General features: G+C 38.8%; 1 protein-coding gene across 4 annotated transcripts in view; it reads left to right on the plus strand.

The window, feature by feature from the left end:
• LOC308065808 (protein bicaudal D homolog 1) overlaps positions 1–19,804 on the plus strand; it is a 318,237-nt gene that overhangs the window by 208,701 nt on the left and 89,732 nt on the right. The window contains exon 1 of one of the 4 annotated variants that reach the window (XM_080392281.1): positions 14,095–17,747. The exons of the other annotated variants lie outside the window; for them this stretch is intronic. The gene's annotated coding sequence lies outside the window, so the exon portion shown is untranslated. Of the gene's footprint in view, positions 1–14,094; positions 17,748–19,804 lie in introns of those variants that run through there. 4 annotated transcript variants of the gene reach the window in all.

Raw genomic sequence — 19,804 nt, forward strand, 5'->3', positions numbered from 1 at the left:
AAATATCTTCACAGGATGAAGGGTTTGCCAGAGGAAAAGGAAAATATGAAGCAAGTAAATTTTAAAATAAGAAACTTGTGAGCTTTTTCTTCTAGTTCTGTCAACGCTGGATAGGTTTTCTTCAAAACTTTGTTGTCAGTCCAGTATTTTAATCCAGTTACTGACTGCAAATCTTGTAGCTGAAACTCCTTTTTCTATGAGAGGAAAGAAAAGGCTTTCTGTTGCAATGTGGGATACTGTGTATAATAACTCCTCTGAATATAAGGCGATCCAGGATGAATAGTTACACTTAGATGATCAGAACGATCCCTTCCATCATGTTAAATCTATGAATAAACACTGCCTCCAGCTCTTGATAGTTGAAACATTTTAATCAAATGTGTAGCTGTGGACAGCTCAATATATTCAGGCTGTTGCCAATAAACTACTGTACTTCTGGCAAGGGGAGAGGGAATTCTGTTTAGAGAGGGTATCCTGAGAGCAGTAGTTTTGTCAATAACCCAAGCAAGTAAGAGAAGGAAATTGAAAGAGGAATTTTTAATGGTTTCTTCAACTAGCTGCCTTGGAAGTCGCATTTTAACAATGACGGCTTTAGCAGAAAAAAACAACTTTTGAAATTAATGTAGGGAAAAGAGAATGCAGCTGTGTTGAAATGTTGATGAACTAAGTAAAAATCAGAGAGTGATCCCAGCACACCAAATAGACAGCAGCGAGACGGTATCAGAAGATACGGAGAAATCAGTAAAAGCAGAAGAGGAGAAAAATTAAACTGCTACAGTAGTCTGCAAAGCCAGGCATGTAAGGAAATGTATTTTTAACGAGTTTCAGAGCAATTTAATGCCTCCGTAATGCTCAGTAAAATGGAGCACAAAATGGATTAAAATTGGAGGCAAAAGACACTGAGAGAAGGTAGGGCAGGGAATGCAATAGTGTTAGTTACTAAGTACTAATGCTAAGCATGTCACAGATAATAATTAAAACAAGTTAAAAAGCCTGGAAAGAAGGAAAAACGTGGTGGAACTGTAATGTGAGATGTGAAATTTATTCCTGACTTCTCACCACATGTTGCCTTGCAGCAGACATAATAATGCAGCTGACGTGCAGGTCTATCCTTCTCCTCTAAAGTAACTGCAGGCACTTGCCCTCCCTCTCGAACAGATGCTAGTGTGCCCAAATGCAGATGAGGATCAAGGAAGGCAAAAGTAACTCTGAACTGATTCAGTGGCTGAATTTATTCTGGCCTTTTAAATGATTTAGCTTTTTATTAGTTGAGCATGTGATGTTTCCATGCTAGGCTTGTGGTTCTGTCGGTCACTGTTGTGACCGAGCCCTCACGGTAGGGACTTGCACCTACTGTAAGGGCACCGAGCCTTGTAGCCATATGATTATGTTGCAACTGCCCTGCTCCTACATACTTGAAACCTGCAGGGTCTGAGCTGCCAGAGTGCTGCAGTGCCAGGGCTGCTGGTCGCCCTGCTGCGTGTGGCCGTCCTGTGCCACCATTTGGTGCTGTGTTCTTTCTCTGGACCACCTGGATTCTTGATGGGGCTTCCGTGTGATCCCTTTGGGGACTTTGTGGCACTTGAAGCAAAAGTCAATAGAGAAGTTTCTACCTGCATCTTTGGTTTGTCTTCTCTTTCCGTGAAGCACGAGAGGCCTTGATTGGGACAACTTGAGAGCAGATATTCCTGCCTTTACTCGGTGGTTTCTGGAGGTAGAGGAGGGAGAGGGTGTAGGGTTCCCTGCCACTGCTTCTGGTTCTGGCTGAGGATCCTGGCCCCACCAGTTGCTGTTCCTTGTGAGGACTGTCTAGTTTTTAAGCTCCAGCTAGTATGCCGATGTAGGGTGACTTTTTATTTACTTAAGGGTTCTGTTGGTAGCCTTTTATCTTTCTACTAGGCTCAGGCATTCAGTTGCTTAAGCTGTTTCATACTTGCACGTTCTCTTCTACCATGAAACAAATATTTTAAATCAGAAATCACAGTTAGGGTTTACAGCAGACCTAAAACCCCCTATAAATTGCCTGAATTGTAAAACCATTAGAGCAAATAATATTTTAAGATGTTTCTTTTGAAATGTTTTGTCCTGTTTCAGAAGGGCTTGATGACAACTTCTTGCAGGGAGTAATCAGAATCTTTTTCCTCTTTACTCTCACAGACCACCATTCACTATTTTGTCTGTGATTATTCAGTTTCTTAATTGAATATTAATATACACATTATTTGTATTAACAGCAGTAATTGAGTTGGGAAATGAAACTTACCGGCTAATTACATTCACCTTCAGAATTGGTGATTTAAGAATCAAAGTCACTGATACAGAAAAAATAAATTGTTTTTGATAGAATTGAAACTTTTTTCAGTTTTATGCAATTATACTGCTAGCCTTTTCTTTAGCTGACTCTTGCCAAAATGTCCCTGTCTTAGTCCAAGAGTACTGTACATTCCTTTTCATTGTCTGACATTAAATCTTGTCTTTAAGAAACTACATTACATCTGTGAAGGTAGAATTCTTTTGTACTTCAACTATTCTCCTATGGGCTAGCAGTACTATAGCATTCAGGAAGGTTATGTGGGATGACAGACGCCTGAGGATGGTTTTCAAAAGTTCCTAAAAAGAGATCCTTTATATTTGTCCTTTGAAAGCCTGTAACTATTTAATTCTTAAAAAAAGAGGATTTTTATTTCTTTAAAATAAAAGCTTGGAGATTTTTGGCTGAAAATGTGATTCTAGGGAGGTTTTGCAAAACATCTGATTTTTGTGGTATGTGCAATAAAATGAGAATTGCTATTGGTGTATAAAATTATTGGGAATTTGTGTTTTGGCTTATTTTAATACTAAAGGTGGAACTGTGAATTTTATTAAGATGCATTTTAAATTTGAAAGCAAGTTGCATCTATTTTCTACTAAAAATAATTGTCCATTTTAGAAAATAGAGTGGTGGTTAATGCAAAGTTTTAAGTTGATTTTCATCAAGTTCTGGTGATCTGACCCAACTGTTGATCTGTAATTACATTCATACTCTCTTAAGTTATGCATGGTAATGCAGTAAACGTTGTTCTTTATTAATCTGTATCTGATCCAGTGGACAAATGGGCTCAGCAGGCTTACAAATGAAGGGTATGCTAACACCCAAGCTGGCACTCAACGTGCTGTTTAGAGACTGCCGAGCTAGGTCAGGTAGCAGGAGGTAATTTCCATAGCACTCTGTGGTGGCTTTTGTGGTCAGGTTGAACGGAAGGGTGTAAGAAAGTCCAAAATGCAACAACCCAAGTGGTTGCTTGTGCACCTAATCTCTTTCTAAACTTCCATATATCCTTCCCTGTCCTGTATCAAGCATAGAGTGTATCTTCAGAATAACATTCCTGGCATGGAGCCAGAGGGGGAGAAAAACATCCATCCTAACTGTATGTATAGCCAACAAGAGATCTGGCTTATGTGGGCATGGACTGCCCTTGGTGTTCAACTTCAGTGTGGAGGATTGCCCCTTTAAGTGTTCATCTTATTTATTTTCTGTATAAGGACTGCTTGGGCACAGGATATATTGAAAGCTTTTTGTTCATAGAAATGAGAACAATATTAACATTGTGTGTATTAATACATAATTTAAAGAAACCTCAAAACCCAAATGAGTTACCTCTTCCAAGGATTTTGGTAGAGCTTAAACAAACAAGTGTCTGTTTATCTGAACTGTGGAGAATTGTTGCTTCCTGGTTTTAACAACTGTTAACTTTTAATAGTATAATCTGCTTTTCTCATGTGGCCAATACCAACAGTGTAGTTAACTAGTTTTATATGTTTGGGGTTTTTTTTGGTTGTTTTCAGCAAATGCAGTTCAACTGCAACAGAAAAGTAGGCTTACCGTTTAAAAATCTGAGTAATATTGGGATGTTGGAATGTGGTACATAATGTGTAGATCTTATCACTGTGAATATTGTGTCGTCTTTGTTATTTCCTAAATGACATTTAGCTGGATCCTGATTAAAACTAATCTTAATTGTTTTTTGTGCCTCATGTAATTTACAGAAAATGTTGAGATAGATTCTAAATGAAAAAGGAGGAAAAAAGGGATTAAGTAATTTCACTCTGACTTCTGATTCACTGATTTAAATATTTTCATAATTTAGAAAACTGAGGAGTATTTCTAGAGGTGTCTCATATATCTCAAATTGTCAGATTGCTTATTTTCCCCACAGGGTTAAATAGTGATGTTTAAAGATGTTTGCCAAGCTCTTCTTCGTTGCTTCTGTTCTGCTGGGGTCAAGGTGTACATGTTCAGCATTCAACTGAAATAGCATGTGGTATTTGACAATTGTGACCAGGACCATGATACTCATATGAAATAAGACCTCAGAAATCCTTCACAGGTCTTGTAAAACTTCTTTGATACAAATAATTCAGACTCTTAATCTCTAAATACATGACTTTCACTATGGTTTGCTGAGAGAGTATTAACATAGTCCTTTCCAAAAGGAAAGTGTCTTTAAAGCTGACACAGAGGAAAACAGCCAGTGTCTGCAAGACTGGGGTGGTAATGCTGCTGAAGTATCTGCATGGAGAATGTCTCTGGGGCATAGCAGTTTAACATAACTCTTTTCCAGTTAATATGTCTAGGCATGATGTAATGAATACTCAAATATGGTGGTTACAGAATCCAAACCCTCACTTGCAGAGAAGTGACTATCCAGCGGTGCAAATGCCAACTCAAGTTATGTTGTTCAGGCTCAGTAAGTGTCAAAAGTGCCCCTTTGCAGCGCCAGGCTTTCCGATTGTTTCCTTTTGCCTGAAGATACTTGGGAGACAGTCTACAGATCAGGAAAAAACTACAGACGTTCTCTATTAGAGTGACGTTTTGAAGAGAGTTTGCTGCAGGAAAAAAAAAAATCCAATTCCATCTGCTACCCTGTGGTGTAGAATGATATTGCTCACACCAATGCTGGCTTAAAAATAGATCTTCCACTATTTCTTTCCTTCTGTCCCATGGAAGGAGATTAGAGACCTGAGCAGAAGTAGATGACCTGTGCTCTGTGAAGACTATGGGAGTGCATATATTTAGTAGTCTATTTTCCACAGTGCTCTGCTGAGCTCTCTTTGCTAGTACAAAAGTACATATCCCAAGAAAACGAAACCCCTCCTGCCCCTCTCTGCTTCCCTTACGTTCGTTCTGAGGTAGTTCTTTGTGTCACTAATATTTGGACTGTCTTTGTGCCCGTGTAGCAACCGAAATCTATAGTTTGGGATGGACATGGAAGAATTCCTCAAGTATTTTTCCTTCCTCAAGAAATCAAGCACTGTAGCTGTTTGCTGTCAAATGTTAGCTTCAGTTTCAGGAAGGAAGAATGCTTTTTAAATATGAAAAGTGAGAATCTATCATCCTTGCTAAGATTGACATGGATTGCATGCTTATTATAGTTGATGAGATGGTAGGTAACTCTAAATGTAGGTAAGGCTATCAGAGCTGGAAAGTGAAATACACAGAGCTGAGATATCTAGAGTACTACAGTTGAAGTTTTTTTTGGTTTTGTTTGTTGTTGGTTTTCTGGTACATGTGGAAGGGCAGGTTGTTTGAAGTTAAATACTGTGTTTACAGTGGCTTAGGGTGTGGAAGCAGGATCGGCTTTCTGATAAGTTTTTCTTTTTCCCAGGTATGGTACAGAAGGGGTTAGAAAAGCAGAAGCTATTTAGTAGCTGGAAGTAAGAAGAGAAGGAACGCGGGCTGACTGCATGGTGCTGAAAGGACTCTTTATCCTAAGGGGTTTTTTTTCTTTTTTCTTGGTGTGTGGGCTTACACTGCAAGGCAGGAGAATTCTGATAGCTGGTAAGCATGTTGAACTTTAAATGAAAACTTCTGAACTGCTTTACTGCAGCTGCTGACAAGCCACGTGTAGAATAAAACTAGGTAATCCTGTGCTAAGGAAGAAGAACCTCTATTTCTATCATAAGCTCTTGAATGACATATATTCAAGTAAATATAAGCAAATCACATATGTTTTTGTGTAGAATGTATGCTGTCTTCTTCACTTGTCTTTTTTTTTTTTTTCTGTATGTGGATGTCATACTATTGCATGATCTGCTGTTTAAATTATGACTCTATAATTAATTATCTGGGGAAGTGTGGTCCTTAACTGTAGCATGGTTCCTGTTAGTGTGGGTTGGTTAAGTGTTTTTTCAGTTGGGTTTTTTTTAAACCTGTTGTGGAAAACATGATTATTTTTTTTTTAAATAAGGTGAGTTAAAAACTTTTTGCATATTGGAGGCAATTTGAGAGACTGTAACTATGACCTTGCCAGTCAATTGACAGATTTCAGTGTTGTGTAAAGAGGTCTGATGTTAATATTTTGGGGTTTTGTTGTTGTTATAGGTGGCTTGCCACAGATAAACTAGGGGGGGAAAAAAGATTTTTTTGAAAAATTATTTTAAATTATTATTTTTACGAGCAGTGTTAGATCACTGTTTAACTGTTTGGGACATAATGGCAATCTGTGCAAATATTAGCTAAAAGTTCCTGGAAAATAAGGAATACCTTCAAAAGCTATAGTAGGAAATAAGGAACTAAAAATTGTGATGTGTCTAATTTTACGTGTCTGCTAGTTCACAGCACTCTTACTGCACAGGCTGCTTCAGACAGCTGTGGTGCTGCATTGTGGTAGCAAAGGGACTGATTTCTCAATGGATTGGCTTTCTCATGGGCATTGCAGTATAGGTAGTTCTTCCATGGTGCATTTATTGGTAATCTAAAAATTTCCCTTGTGTATAAAACAGCAGGGGGCCAATCCAATCACTAATGTAATTTGATAGACTGTACTCGACCCAAGTATTAGGATATGGCTGGATATGGGTACGGTTTGGATGTAAGCATTTGGGTATGGTAGATACCTCCAAGTATTAAACCTTCAATTGTGTAATGTGGCATTTAAAATATTTTTTATTTCTTCTGATATTAAGCCTGACTTACTGTTCCTCATGTTAGGAAGCAAAGGTCTTAGCCACATCTATTTTGTTTTAAGTCCAGTTCATTCAGAGGCTTTGAATTAATGCTTTTTGTCTTGCATTGGAAATATCCATGTCTGCCATATGTTTGTGGAGTAAACAGGGAGAAGTGCTACACAAACTGAGGTTGTTCTTCAGGACTGTTTGCCCTCATGTATGTTTAAATAATGCTGCCTGCCTACCCTGTTAGTACACTGCAAGAACAAGGCCAAAGGCAGCAAGTAGACTGAGAGAGTCAAGTTGTCAGTCTTTTAGTATTGGCTTTGGAATATTTTCCATTGATTCCAAGGCTAGTTTTTCTTTTGCATAACATATTGAATTTGTGTAGAAAATGTGAGTGAATTTTGTATGTTGAAGGTAAGGGTTAATGCATGTCTGATACTGTAAGATAATGTAATAGATTATAGGCAAGTTTCTAGCAGCAGAATTTCCTGTCCTTTTTGATTGCCTGACTTCATTAAAAATCCAAGAACCTCAAATGTTGTCTAAAGTTGAAGTTTTCCCTTTTCAAATGGTCATTTCAATTGTGCTTTTATCAGTGCTGTGCAGTCACAGAATCACAGAACGGTTGGCATTGGAAGGGACCTCTGGAGATCACCTAGTCCAACCCCCTGCTAAAGCAGGCTCACCCAGAGCAGGCTGCACAGAGTCACATCCAGGTGGGTTTTGAATGTCTCCAGAGAAGGACCCTCCACAACCTCACTTGGCAGCCTGTTCCAGTGCTCTGCCACCCTCAAAGTAAAGAAGTTCTTCCTCATATTCAGATGGAAATTCAGTCAGCATCATGCTCTCTGACTGATCTTTCTGCAGGCCATCTGAAGGACAGTCTGCCTCAGCTGCTGCCTTATGCTGAGTCTCAAGGCACTGGCACATGAGGCAGCAGCTTGCATGGCACTGGAACGTTGTCCACCAAGATTCTCCTGTTCCTGCACTCTTCCTGGCTTCCTCAGCACAGTGTAGAAAGAAAATGAGCTCTTTCTGTTCTGAACAAGTGGAATGAACAATCAAAATACAAAAATCTCTTCTGCAGAATGATCATCTCTTATTTTGCGTATATATTACGTAGCATGATGAGATACAGAACCATCTGGGTACAATAAGATATTATCAAGGAATGAATTGCAAGAATTTAGTTTAGCACCAAACTACTATAGGCTGCCTTTTTTTTTTTTTTTTTTTTTTTTTTTTTTTTTTAATTCTGCTGTTGTGGTCCCTACAATGATCATAATGCAAAAAAAGTAAGTTGAAGATCCCTTTTGCACAGCATATTGGGTCAATGAAAGAAGTTTTTTGATGTGACCTTAGACTGGTCTGTTTCTTCCTTCTACTCATCACTCCCTGTGGTTACTTTTCCTTACAAAAATACAATAAGACGAGTAAAGCCTATTTTACTATTTGCTCTTTGTTAACTGGAATGTGTGGGGTTTGGGGTTTATGGGATGATTTTTGTTTTGGTTTTTAAGTGTTATCTGTTCCCCAATTAGGACTTAGCAGACACATTCAGGAATACAGAAGCAAAATACCTTTCTGAAAAGATGCATAAAATCTGTTTCCTGATTAGTGGATTGTAGAGAATATCTGCATGTCCCTTCTGATTCACTTACCTGATACCCAGTAGGAGGCAAGTGTGGACTTTTTCTATTAATTCTAATTTAGGTATTTGAATAATAATAATAAAAAAAACCAAAAAAATTCTGTGTTTTACAACTACTCAGAGGTTAAAATGAAGGTAATTTTACATCCTAACCCTATACATATGACAGGATTCTGAGTTTTGCATTCTAAAGCTAATTTTCTTTCAACTTCAGTTAAGGTAATTTTAATATAAAGTTAAAAAGGTAATTTTAATATAAAGTTAAAAAGGTAATTTTAATATAAAGTTAAAAAGGTAATTTATGTTTAAGTAATTTAACTTAATTGTGTTTCAAAACTTCAATCATTTTGGTTTACATGCAAAATTGTACCTTGTTGTGTTGAAAATATGAAAATTCAATATTAGTACATGATACCTATAAAAACTTAAAATATGAGCAGCTGCATGTTGCTCTTTATTGACGTATGTCAGTAAAATACTGTATGAGCTCTAACAATATGTAGGACAGTCTTGGCAGATAAATATTTAACAGATAACAATTTAATAATTAACAATTACTAAATATTTAACAGATAAATATTAACAAAGTGTTGGTACACAAGCTTAGGTAGGGATCCTGCACTTACAGGGCTCAAAACAGGCAGGCAAAGTCAATGCCATAATTTCCTCGATTTCATATTTGAATTTAAACCAAACTTATTTCCACCATGGCAGCTCACTGAATTCTCCACCAACTTCTACTAAAAAAAGAATAATAAATTACTTCCTTGCTGGAACCAGCGAAGGCTGCAGCCTGGTTTATTGTCCCTTCAGTGCGTTCCCTACAGCAGCCATGCACACATAGCGATGGGGAAGGCCAGCTTTAGACATTGGACTGTCGGGTTTTTCCAACCCTGGCTGCTGTTCGTTGGGCTGGAGCTGGTGGTGTGGCCGCCGTAGTGCTGTGCTCTGACGGCAAAGGCTACTGCTGTATTTCCAGCTGGCTGTGATTCAGCAAAGTTAGTCTTGTTTTTCCTTCCAACTAGCGATTATGGGCCTGGCCTACAGATTGCATTTTGATTTAGCAGTTGCTAAGGGCATAATTTTAAAAGCTAGGGAAGCTCCTTAGAGGTTCTGAGTTTTTCATACCCAGTGGAAAAGGTGAACTGGTAACAGTATTGGTTGTATATGGAGTGTATATGGAGGAACATGCTCTCTAATGGATTACAACAGGTCCATGTGTCTCTGAGTATTGTTGTCATCCCATCTGCCTGTCATCAAACTCCTTGGCATAGTTCCCTATATCTTCTTTTATATGTATGTTCAGATGAAGGTCCTCACTTGGCACAGTTTTTAACAAAACAGGTACCTGACTGACGTGGAAAGAACTGCATGCAAGGTGAATGTTCGTATGCTGAACTTTTAAAACTTCTTTGAAACTCTTGAGTACTGACCTACAGCCAGTAAACCAGGTTTAGTTTCTCTAAGGTTTAGTTTAACTGAATCATTTGCAAATACTCTGTGCCTGGTAATGCAATGATTCAACAGAAAGGGTTACGTTGAGTAAATTGGCCATGTGTTATGAAAGGTAAGGGGATTTCTACCCTATCAGCTATATATTTATATCTAATCAGACCTGGTCTTTTTTATGTTCAAGGTGAAAAAATATGACCAGGTAGAACATAGATTTGTTTCCCACAGACTTCACTCAAAAGAACTCTCTTTCACAGAATAATCTGTGATTAATCATGAAGTGGTTACGTTTAGCATGTTAGTTTTCTAACTTTCAAAGTCTAGAATGAAAACAGAGTGATTTACCTGCATATTTCTTTCTTTATCAGTGGCTATCTTGGAGCTGGAGATCACTGACAGAAATATGGAATTGAGGATAGACTGCCTATGGAAATGGATAAAGATTATTATTGCTGGTAAAAGACCCTTAATTTTTTAGTGGTCAGAATTCCTTTTGCTGTAAATCCTGTGCTATCCTTTTCATATCTGGAGTGCGGTTACTTACGCTGAATAGCAAAACCTTTCCAAAACTCGGTTTTGCTTTCTGCTTCCATGGCGATAGATGGCCTTACAAAAAAATCAAGTGCAAATGCAACCTTCTTCTCATTTTCCCAGACTCTGTGTAACTTAGCATTTCACAGTTGCTTTCAAAGACTGTTCCAAAAGCTTAGTGAATCCTGTTCTGAATCTGTCAGTGAATTCTGCTGACTGTTGGCAGAATAAATTTGTCTCGGCAACTTTCCCTCCTGTCCCTCCTTCTTACAACTGAGCAGTGTAACAAGAAATGATGTACAAGTTAATGGCTATGTTTTTTTGGACGTAAGAAGCAGATGTACTTGTCAAGTGTGCTTCCATCTAAACAAGAACGAGCGATCCCTAGGACTGTTTTGTCAAATTGGAGGTTAAAACACTGGTTCGTGTACTATGTCATGTCCAAAATTAGTAAAAACATCTGACCCATGGTTTTGAATTAAATGTGCTGGTATACTTAAATGACTTTAAAATTGTATTTCATCTACCCCAAGTATATCTTGTTGCCCACTTCAAGTCGTTGACCTGACTGGGAAACTCAGTCCTGGTCTTACTAAATTATCACGCTGAGTGATCAGTAGCAGCCCCCGTACAGTGATGGTAATTCACAAGATGACATGGACCAATCTGAGATCAATGGCACCATGAGCTGACCACTTCACAAGACTGAAATACTCCATTTATCTGCAGTTGGAGATTGTCTGGCTGCTGTTAGATTTCTGGAATTTTAAGTGAGAACTGTGAGATATTTTTCGAGTTTAATGGAAAACCAGTATTTTTTGGTCTCGTTAAAATAAGTCTTGATATTCCAGACAGAAAATTTTTCATGGTTTCATCTTTTCAAAAATAAAAAAATGTATTGTAGATATCCAGGATTTTGATCAGATGCCAAGACTGTGTTGCCAATAATATATCTAAATTTTTATTCTATATTCAAGCAGTTCTGTATAGCAGGTAATACAGTTTTGAGAGGATTGAGGCTCTTTGCAACTTATTTCTTCAAATCCAGTGTGGTTTCATTTGTAATATTCTCATTTGTATATGTATTTTGCGTCTCAGGAGAATATCACCAGCCTTCAAAGGTTTTGCAAATATTTTCTTTGCTAGAATATTTTTGACCTATTTATCACTGTCTGTATGGTGGATATAGTTTTACTTCCAGAATTGTCTTCGTTGCAAAAGAAACCTTAAAGGATCAGTAACCCTCCCTCTTGTTTCAAAAAAACAGGAGCCAGCTACTGTGTTTTATTCGATTGATATCTCTATCTTACAGGACAAATAAGTATTAAAGCTTCATGTTGCTGTATAAGGCACTTGAAAAGAGTACCGTGCACAAGATTGAAGGTGATGTTTCTATATATGTATTTGGGGTGTTTTCACACTGTAGTATTAAGTTAGAGAGGTGAGAACTACTTAGCTGATTATTGCTTTTGTACTGCTCTGCTGATGCTGAGACGGCTTTGACAGCATTGTGATGAAGAGACGTCCTTAGTATACAATGACTACAAGCTGTTTCACCATCAGGAGACTGTTTTCTATGATGTCATTACTTAAATCACTGGAAGCCGTGATCTCTCTTGTGTCCTGGATCTCCTACATAAATGACTTCTTCCTTCAGCCAAATAACTGCAGTAATATGAAGCATATTTACGGCAATCTCACAACTATTTGCAGTGTGGATGCCTTGTTTTAAAGGTAAAATGGAAGGGGTCAGGTGTCTTAAAAAAGATGTGGCCCTTGGGTATGGGTGACAAAAATCCAACTCGTTATTGATGTCGACTCAGGATTTTCAATAGAAATGATAGGCAATGCTCAGCAGGCAACAAAACGGCTCTGTAAGGAATGGTGGAGTGCAGTCTAAATATATATTCTCCTGGTAGCTACAGTAGTGTGCTGTCCATTCATCCAGACACACTTTTAATGTTCACTTAAGTATCTGCTTTCCTGGAGTGTGTGTTATGCGTGCCGAGTGTGACAGTAAGAATGAAGGGGAGGTGTTCTGAGCTTGTGTTGGGTCTTACCATCTTCCTATGCATCCCTAGGGAGCAGCAAATTCGTTTGAGAGGAGATATCAGAAGGTAGAAATAAAGCTCTCACTTTATGATTTTTCTGTTTTCAAAGTAACTGAAAAGTTCAATATTCTAGTGAAGAAAAACTCTCCCTCTAGTTTCGGCCTTGAAAGCCACAAAAGGAAGTGAAAGACAGCGAGCCCTTCAGTGTGTAGGTTGTGCAGTCACCTCTGGTGTCGGTGCTGAGGATGTGAGCAGGAAGTCAGCGTGGTGTAGAAGGAAGCAGCTTTTGACCTAAGGAGGAGAAGTGAATCCATAATGTTTAAACAAATGCTGTTAAATGTCTTCACTGTTAAGTAAATACATTACTGTGAGTAGACAGAAGTGCTTCAGAATAATAAGGGTACGGTATGCTATGGGTATCATCATCTTCCACAGAGCTTTTTTTTTCTTACTGCAAATATTTAATGTAGTAGATATTTAAGCAAAAAGGTAGTTGAGGATTTGTTTACCTAGAGACATAAAAGGGCAAAAAGAGAGAGAAATTTAAAACTATATTCTATTCTGCCAAAAATATTATTCAGAACTAAAATAGTCTCTTAAATTACCACCTATAGTTAATTAGGGTTCTCTGTTTCTAAATCATGCATAGGGAAAAGCAAAAGTATTGTTCGGTGCAGTCAGTCGGACAGGCATGAGAGCAAGGTTCAAAGTGATCCATACTTCACCCAGGGTTTTCTGTACAGGTGTAACAGCTAAATAGGGCATTTTTCTGAGGTACTGAGTTTGAGCTCTTCTGAAAACCAGTTCATAATTTACAAGTCTAAATATTGGATTTGTATTTCTCACTTTAGGCACGCAAACCAACAGATTCAGGTGCATAATTTGAAAGAATAGTGTCAGTTAGTACATTCCTATGTGTTGTGGATATTTTTGGAAATCCAACAAATGTATTAAAGTGTTTTAAAAAGTTTATCTGCTCCTTTTCACAGCGTTAAATTGTCAGTAAAAGCAAAACCTAACCTGGCAAATGGCATCTGCAGACAGCTGAGGATTGTGCTGCAGTGAAAATGTGAGGTCTAGAAGGCAGTAATTAGAGAGGCTAGTCAATACTTGTTAATGAAGGCAGTGCTTGTGCTCTCTCTTTGAAGGGGGAGCAAAGCAACGCTGCCCTTCCTGTGGTGCCTTATTGACCTGCTACAGCAGCCATCTCTGCTTGCATGGCTCATCCGTGGAATAATTGGCATGCTGTCTTTAAGAATAAATAACCTGTTTTCCAAAAGTGCTGGAAATAGTTCAAGAAAAATGGATGACACAGGATGCCAGGGGTTATGTCTCCGTATGTGTGCGCACAATTACAAGGTTTTTTGGTGGGATTTACAAGCTCTAATAGCTGCCTTTTTAGGAACAATTTTCACATACATTTTTTAATGTAGCTTTGGGTTTTGGTTTTTTTTGGTTATTTTGGTTATTTTTGGTTAAATAGATCAGTCTAACAGGGTTTTACTTGTAACTTGAAGAGGGGCATTTAGTCTGTGAACTGCTTGCTGCTGTAGAAGGAGCAATGAAATATGAGGTGTTTGGCTGACAAGCTTTAGAAATTCTTCTCTTAGTAATTTAAAAACCTCTGAGAGAGACTCCTGCCACGTAATTACTGTGTGTGATGTCTATGCAGTAGCCAGGCATCTTACTGCCCTTGAATTTGCATTTTTTCCACTCCTTTATTTGTGCTGTTCCCATGAACAGTTTTTCCGCTTTTTTCCTGGGATGCCAACTCCTAGGAGGTGATCAGAATAGTTGGCTTGTGGCAGTGACCTCTTTTTTTATTGTAGCTGTCGGAGCAAGTTTGCCAGGGTCACAGACAGAGAAAGGGTTACTATTAGAAAATGAGTCTTTGCATGGCGTTTCCTTTAAGGCTGTTCTAATTCTGGCTTAAGATGAAGAACATGTCACTGAGGTCTCTGTTACACTGTTTAGTTCCACAATTACAGAAGAATGTACCAAAGAGGGAGAGCTGCACATTTTCACATGACAGAGGAAAACTACTATTTATTTCCTCTTGGAGCAAGGTGAATGAAAGAGAAGTTTTGGGAATTCCTCTAGGAAACATTAGTAAATAGTTTTAACCAGTTTTATTCAGGGTAGTTACAATGCCATGAGCAAGAAAAACTAGTACAAAGCCCAAATTCTGCTTCTTCAATTTATCATGCTTGTTATGCTTATTAGCATGAATTGGTAGTGAACAAGGCTGTTCTCAGAAACTCTTACAGCACCCTGTAAATATGCCTGGTAAGGTTGTGATACAGCACCGTATTCCCAGAGTGGCTCCACATAAAGCAAAATATTCCTTCTGGTGACTCCTGGGCTCACAGTGTTCATGATTCCTGAACCTATCATTTGCAAGCCTCCGTTGGTGTATACAGATTCACTTCTTTTCTTCTTTAAGAAGGCTTCAGATACTGAAAATGTTTTATTTCTCAATTAATACCGAGAGCAGTGACCACTTAAATCTTACTAGTGTTCTAATGGAAAAGACTTTTTGGAAGTGGCTTTTGTTAGGACTACTCTAACTTGCCAGTAGCAAGATGGTGCAGTGACAGGCCACTGGTGCTAGTTGTAGACTTTGGATTGCCAACCTAATCTTACAGACACTTAAAACTACTTTGCCATTGTGTTTACACATAACTTTAGTAGGGTTGCTGGTATGTTGAAACCATTCCGGACCTGTATTTGTCAATAGCTTTCTCTGTAGGTGGTTTATATTCTGATGTTTACAGTTCTTTAAGTTTTTGCACTAAACTTAGTGTGGTGGAATCTTGATCTTAGTGTGGAGACTACTCCAAATATTGCTTCTGTGCTCATAGATAGAGGGTTATGTATTCAACCAGGTGGAGGCCTTAGCAGAGGTTGTGACTGGGGAGAGAATAAAGGGAAATCAGGCTTTTGAGCGGAATCATAGAATGGTTTGGGTTGGAAGAGACGCTAAGACCATCTAGTTCCAAACCCCCCTGCCATGATCAGGGACACCTTCCACTAGACCAGGTTGCTCAATGTCCCATCCAACCTGGCCTTGAACACTTCCAGGGTTGGGGCATCCACAACTTCTCCAGGTAACCTGTTCCAGTGTCTCACCACCCTCACAGTAAAGAATTTCTTCCCAATATCTAATCTAAATCTACCCTCTTTCAGTTTAAAACCATTACCCCTTGTCCTATTGCTACAGGCCTTGCTAAAAAGTCTGTCTCCATCTTTCTTATGAGCCCTCTTCAAGTACTGAAAGGCCACTATAAGGTCTCTCTGAAGCCTTCCCTTCTCCAGGCTGAACAGCCCCAACACTCTCAGCCTGCCTTCACAGGAGAGGTGCTCCAGCCCTCTGATCATCCTTGTGGCCTCTGGACTCACTCCAACAGGTTCATGTCCTTGTATTGGGGGTCCCGGAGCTGAACACAGTGCTCCAGTCCTCACCAAAATTGCAGGTTGTAGTTCAGGCTTATATTTCCCTCTTTCTCTGGTAAATCTGCTTGCAGTAGTTAACTTGAAGTGCAGCTGGGGCCTTGTTTGGGAAAGCATAACCTCAAAGCACAAGTCTTGTATGACTAAAGAATGAGCTATATTGGGTGTATCTGTTAGTACAGTTTGAGAGATGAAAAGCCTTATTTAGATTTAGATGCTTCTTCTCTGCTGCCTTGATGGAACCGTGAAGTCCTTGTCCTTCAGCGGGGCTGTGTGTGCTTTGAAGTAGTGAGGGAAGAAAATGATGCTTTAAACAAGGCATTTGTGTTCTTGTAGAACACAGTGGAAAGTACTGATGATCTGAATATGAAATACCATTTTCAAGGGAAAATGTTTGCTTAGAAGAAAATACATTAAAATTATATTGCTAATTCCAGTTCTGTAAATTTTACAGAAGCCAGGCAGAGGGGGAAGGAGAGAGAGTTCAGTTTTGGTTTTGTAAATCGAAAGAACAAAGCACAGTTGACTGATAGACAACACTTCTAGAAACTATGGCAAGTATGTCGCCCATTAAAAAAAAAACAACAAACCAAACACCACCACCTTCCCATCTTCCTAAGCTGCTGCTTGCGTGTCTAAAGTAAACAGGACAAACCAACCTACCTGCATTCAGGAAAGTGTAACAATGTCGTCTTGTGCCAATGCTATACTCACTTCATTTGTAAACTTTGTCAGATGGGGACTTCAAATTCATATTAATAAGCACCTATAACCTCTGTATTGACTTTGAGACAGAGTCCAGAAATAATCTGTTCCAGCATTACTGAGGTATATGAGCCCAGGGCTTGCAGTGGTCTCAGGTAAAACTGTAAACAGCACAGTTGTTAACTGAAGTTTGCAGCTGTAATGTGCTTTAAGAAGTAAAAAGGGAGGGAAAGTAAAAATGCAAGTTCTTTCCAAACACAGAGTGGAGGCTTTAAGCGGATGATAAAGTAAGGGTCCTGTGTCACATTGGGGTGGTGCTATCTGCAATCTGCTCAGCAAGTCCTTCACAAGAGGCTTAAGCATTGCTTTTGCCATACTTCTTCCACAGGCTCCAGGCTGTGAGGGAAGCAAGGGTTGTGACTTAGGTAGAATGTAATGTGTATGTGTTCATGTGCTTGTCTGTTGTGCTGCTGGTACTCACAGACATGCAGCAAGGGAATTGAGTATATTGAGGTAGAGCAAATTGGAAGAACAGGTAAAAGAAAGCAGAATAAGTTATGTGTGAGGTGACATGGTAAGTGGAGTAGGTGAGAAGGTGGACAGTCTAGAAGTTGTCTTTTCTGTATGGAATGAGTTTTCTCCTTTAAAGTTTGGTTTGGAAGCAAACATATATATGTTCTGCTTTGGGTGAATTCAGCAGCTAAATGTGATTGCACGCTATTACCAGAACCCAAACGAATCATGAACAACTCTAACATTCTAATGTCTTCCTAGTCAATTTACACACAACGGGAAACATGCCAAGTTTGTTTGGTTTTTAGACTTACAGCTCATTACCTTTCAGTTTCCATAGTTGGTCTCAGCTGCCGCTGAGCCCTTCCCCAGGCTGCTGTAGGAGGAGTGAAAAAGCCAGCCCACTCCTTCTCTGCAGCTGATGGCCCTCTGATCCTACTGGTGGCATCCCTTCTGGAAAGGTCAGTCTACTAATATGGTTCTGTCCCCCATTTTTCTTAACCCCTGCTTTTGGGTTTTTTGCGTCTTTCCTTCTGATATCTTTAATGATCTGGTTCAAGGCTTGCCAGACGTTGCTGTAAAAAAGACAGTAAAAGTTACTGTTCTTTTCTGGCCTCCTGGGACCATTGGAAGTGGTTCTATCTGAGTTGTGTGCCATAGTTCATGAAGTCCTAGCCCTGTACTCTTTTGCCTACTGCCATGTTGTGTGATCTTCCTGTGAATTCTTGTCTTTGTCTTTAGGATTCTGACATTGCCTAGAAATAGCTCGTGGTCATTTTTGCATCAGACTGCACTGTAACTGTGAGATTTGTGGAGCATAAAGACTGTTGTACACAGCACTGTAACTGCAATGCAAATCAGTTCTGATGAAATACAGTCTTTATGTAGTGGAGGTTCCCAGTGATCACCTAGGTCTCTCAGAGAACAGCTTGTTTCTTTGTGAAACCTGACTTGAGTCTGTTTTGGTTTTTGTTTTTGTTGTGGGTTTTGTTGTTTTTTGTTTTTTGTTTTTTTTTTTTTTTTTAAGTAAATGTTCCTCAATACTACTTTATATCCCTGTAATAGTAAAAACGAAACTGGTGAGCCAGTATCAGTGTGTGCAACTAGATTTATTTTTAAACTTCCTTCTTTATCTTGATTGTATTCCAGATAGATATTCTTACCTTCATACATTTGGAAGATACAGCCAGTGTCTGATAGATAACTCTAAACTTGATAAATTTTCTTTGACCTCTTACACACCTTGACACTTGAACTTCCAGATACCATTATTGTATATGTATTTGTACCAGAGGAAAGGCTTGGCTAAGAAACACATATTTTGTGAAGAAGGCATTTTTTAACTGACTTGTACAGTGTGAATGTTAAATTATTACTATTATTTTGAATTGTGATTGAATGTACTCAACCCACTCTGTGCTTCTGACAAACTTCTGTGGTGTCCTGTTCAGTCTTTAGTTTTTCTCTCTTGTTCTGTGTCCCTCGATAAGAGTCATGAGGCTGGATTTTGAGGTTCCTGTTTTGTGTGCCAGTTTGTTCTGTAAATAGGAAAGTAAATGGCTGGCTGGCCGCTTTTTCAGCAGGAAGTGTATGCTGCCTTAGAGATATGTCTGACTGTCACTGAAAGTAACAGCCACGCTGATTGCTGTGAAACAGCAGTGAGATATAATAACCATGATTGAATTGCTTCTGTTGTGATAATGGTGGAGGGGAATGCTGTAAAATAATAAACTGTCAGGTAGCAGTAGAATTCTGCCTTTTTTTAGTATAATTTTGTGGTTTCCAGTAGCTTCTACTTTTTGTCATGCTTGTTACATAGACATTTAAGCTTGTATAATAATGATATCTGATGATAGTCATCAAGTCTTCTGGCAAATAATCATCTTCAGTGTGGAGTAGTGCCCCACACACATTGGGTACTGGTCACCCTTGTAACTACAGAGGAACAAAATTACATCTGCCGGTTCCCTCAAAACTGGTAAATTTTACATCATTCTGTTGCTTCTGATTTAAGGAGAAGGGTAGCAGAACTTCTGGCTAAAAGTTTATAGGCTGGAATAAATGTTTCCTGGTTTTCTTGAGTAATTAAAGTAAGTGTCAGCTTGTTCTGGGGGTGTTAAAGGACATGACACTGTGTGTACAGATCTGGGTTTCTTCCTGCACCTGTCTCTGCTATGCTTTTTCTATCTCATGCTGTATGTAATATGTTTGAAACCTAAGTGCAGATGTTATATAATGAATCACTTCCCTGACCCCACTCCCCCCGGTTTGGACACTTTTACTTCACTTCTTCCTTTATCATCCATTTGAGGGGATTCCTGTTGAACTCTCAGAAATATCACAAAGGTGATTTGATCATCCTTCACGACACTTCGGATATCAGTGCTATGCCATTCAGATTTTTCTGTTTAAAAAAAAAAAAAAATCTTAAAAAAGTCATACTTTTTATAGTTTAGGTGCAAGCACACTGTTATGTGGGGAAAACCTTGATACTTGGGTTGGTTTTTTTTTTTTTTAC

Source organism: Falco punctatus (genome assembly GCF_963210335.1).
Source record: "Falco punctatus genome assembly, chromosome: 6".
Classification (NCBI taxonomy): Eukaryota; Metazoa; Chordata; class Aves; order Falconiformes; family Falconidae; genus Falco; species Falco punctatus.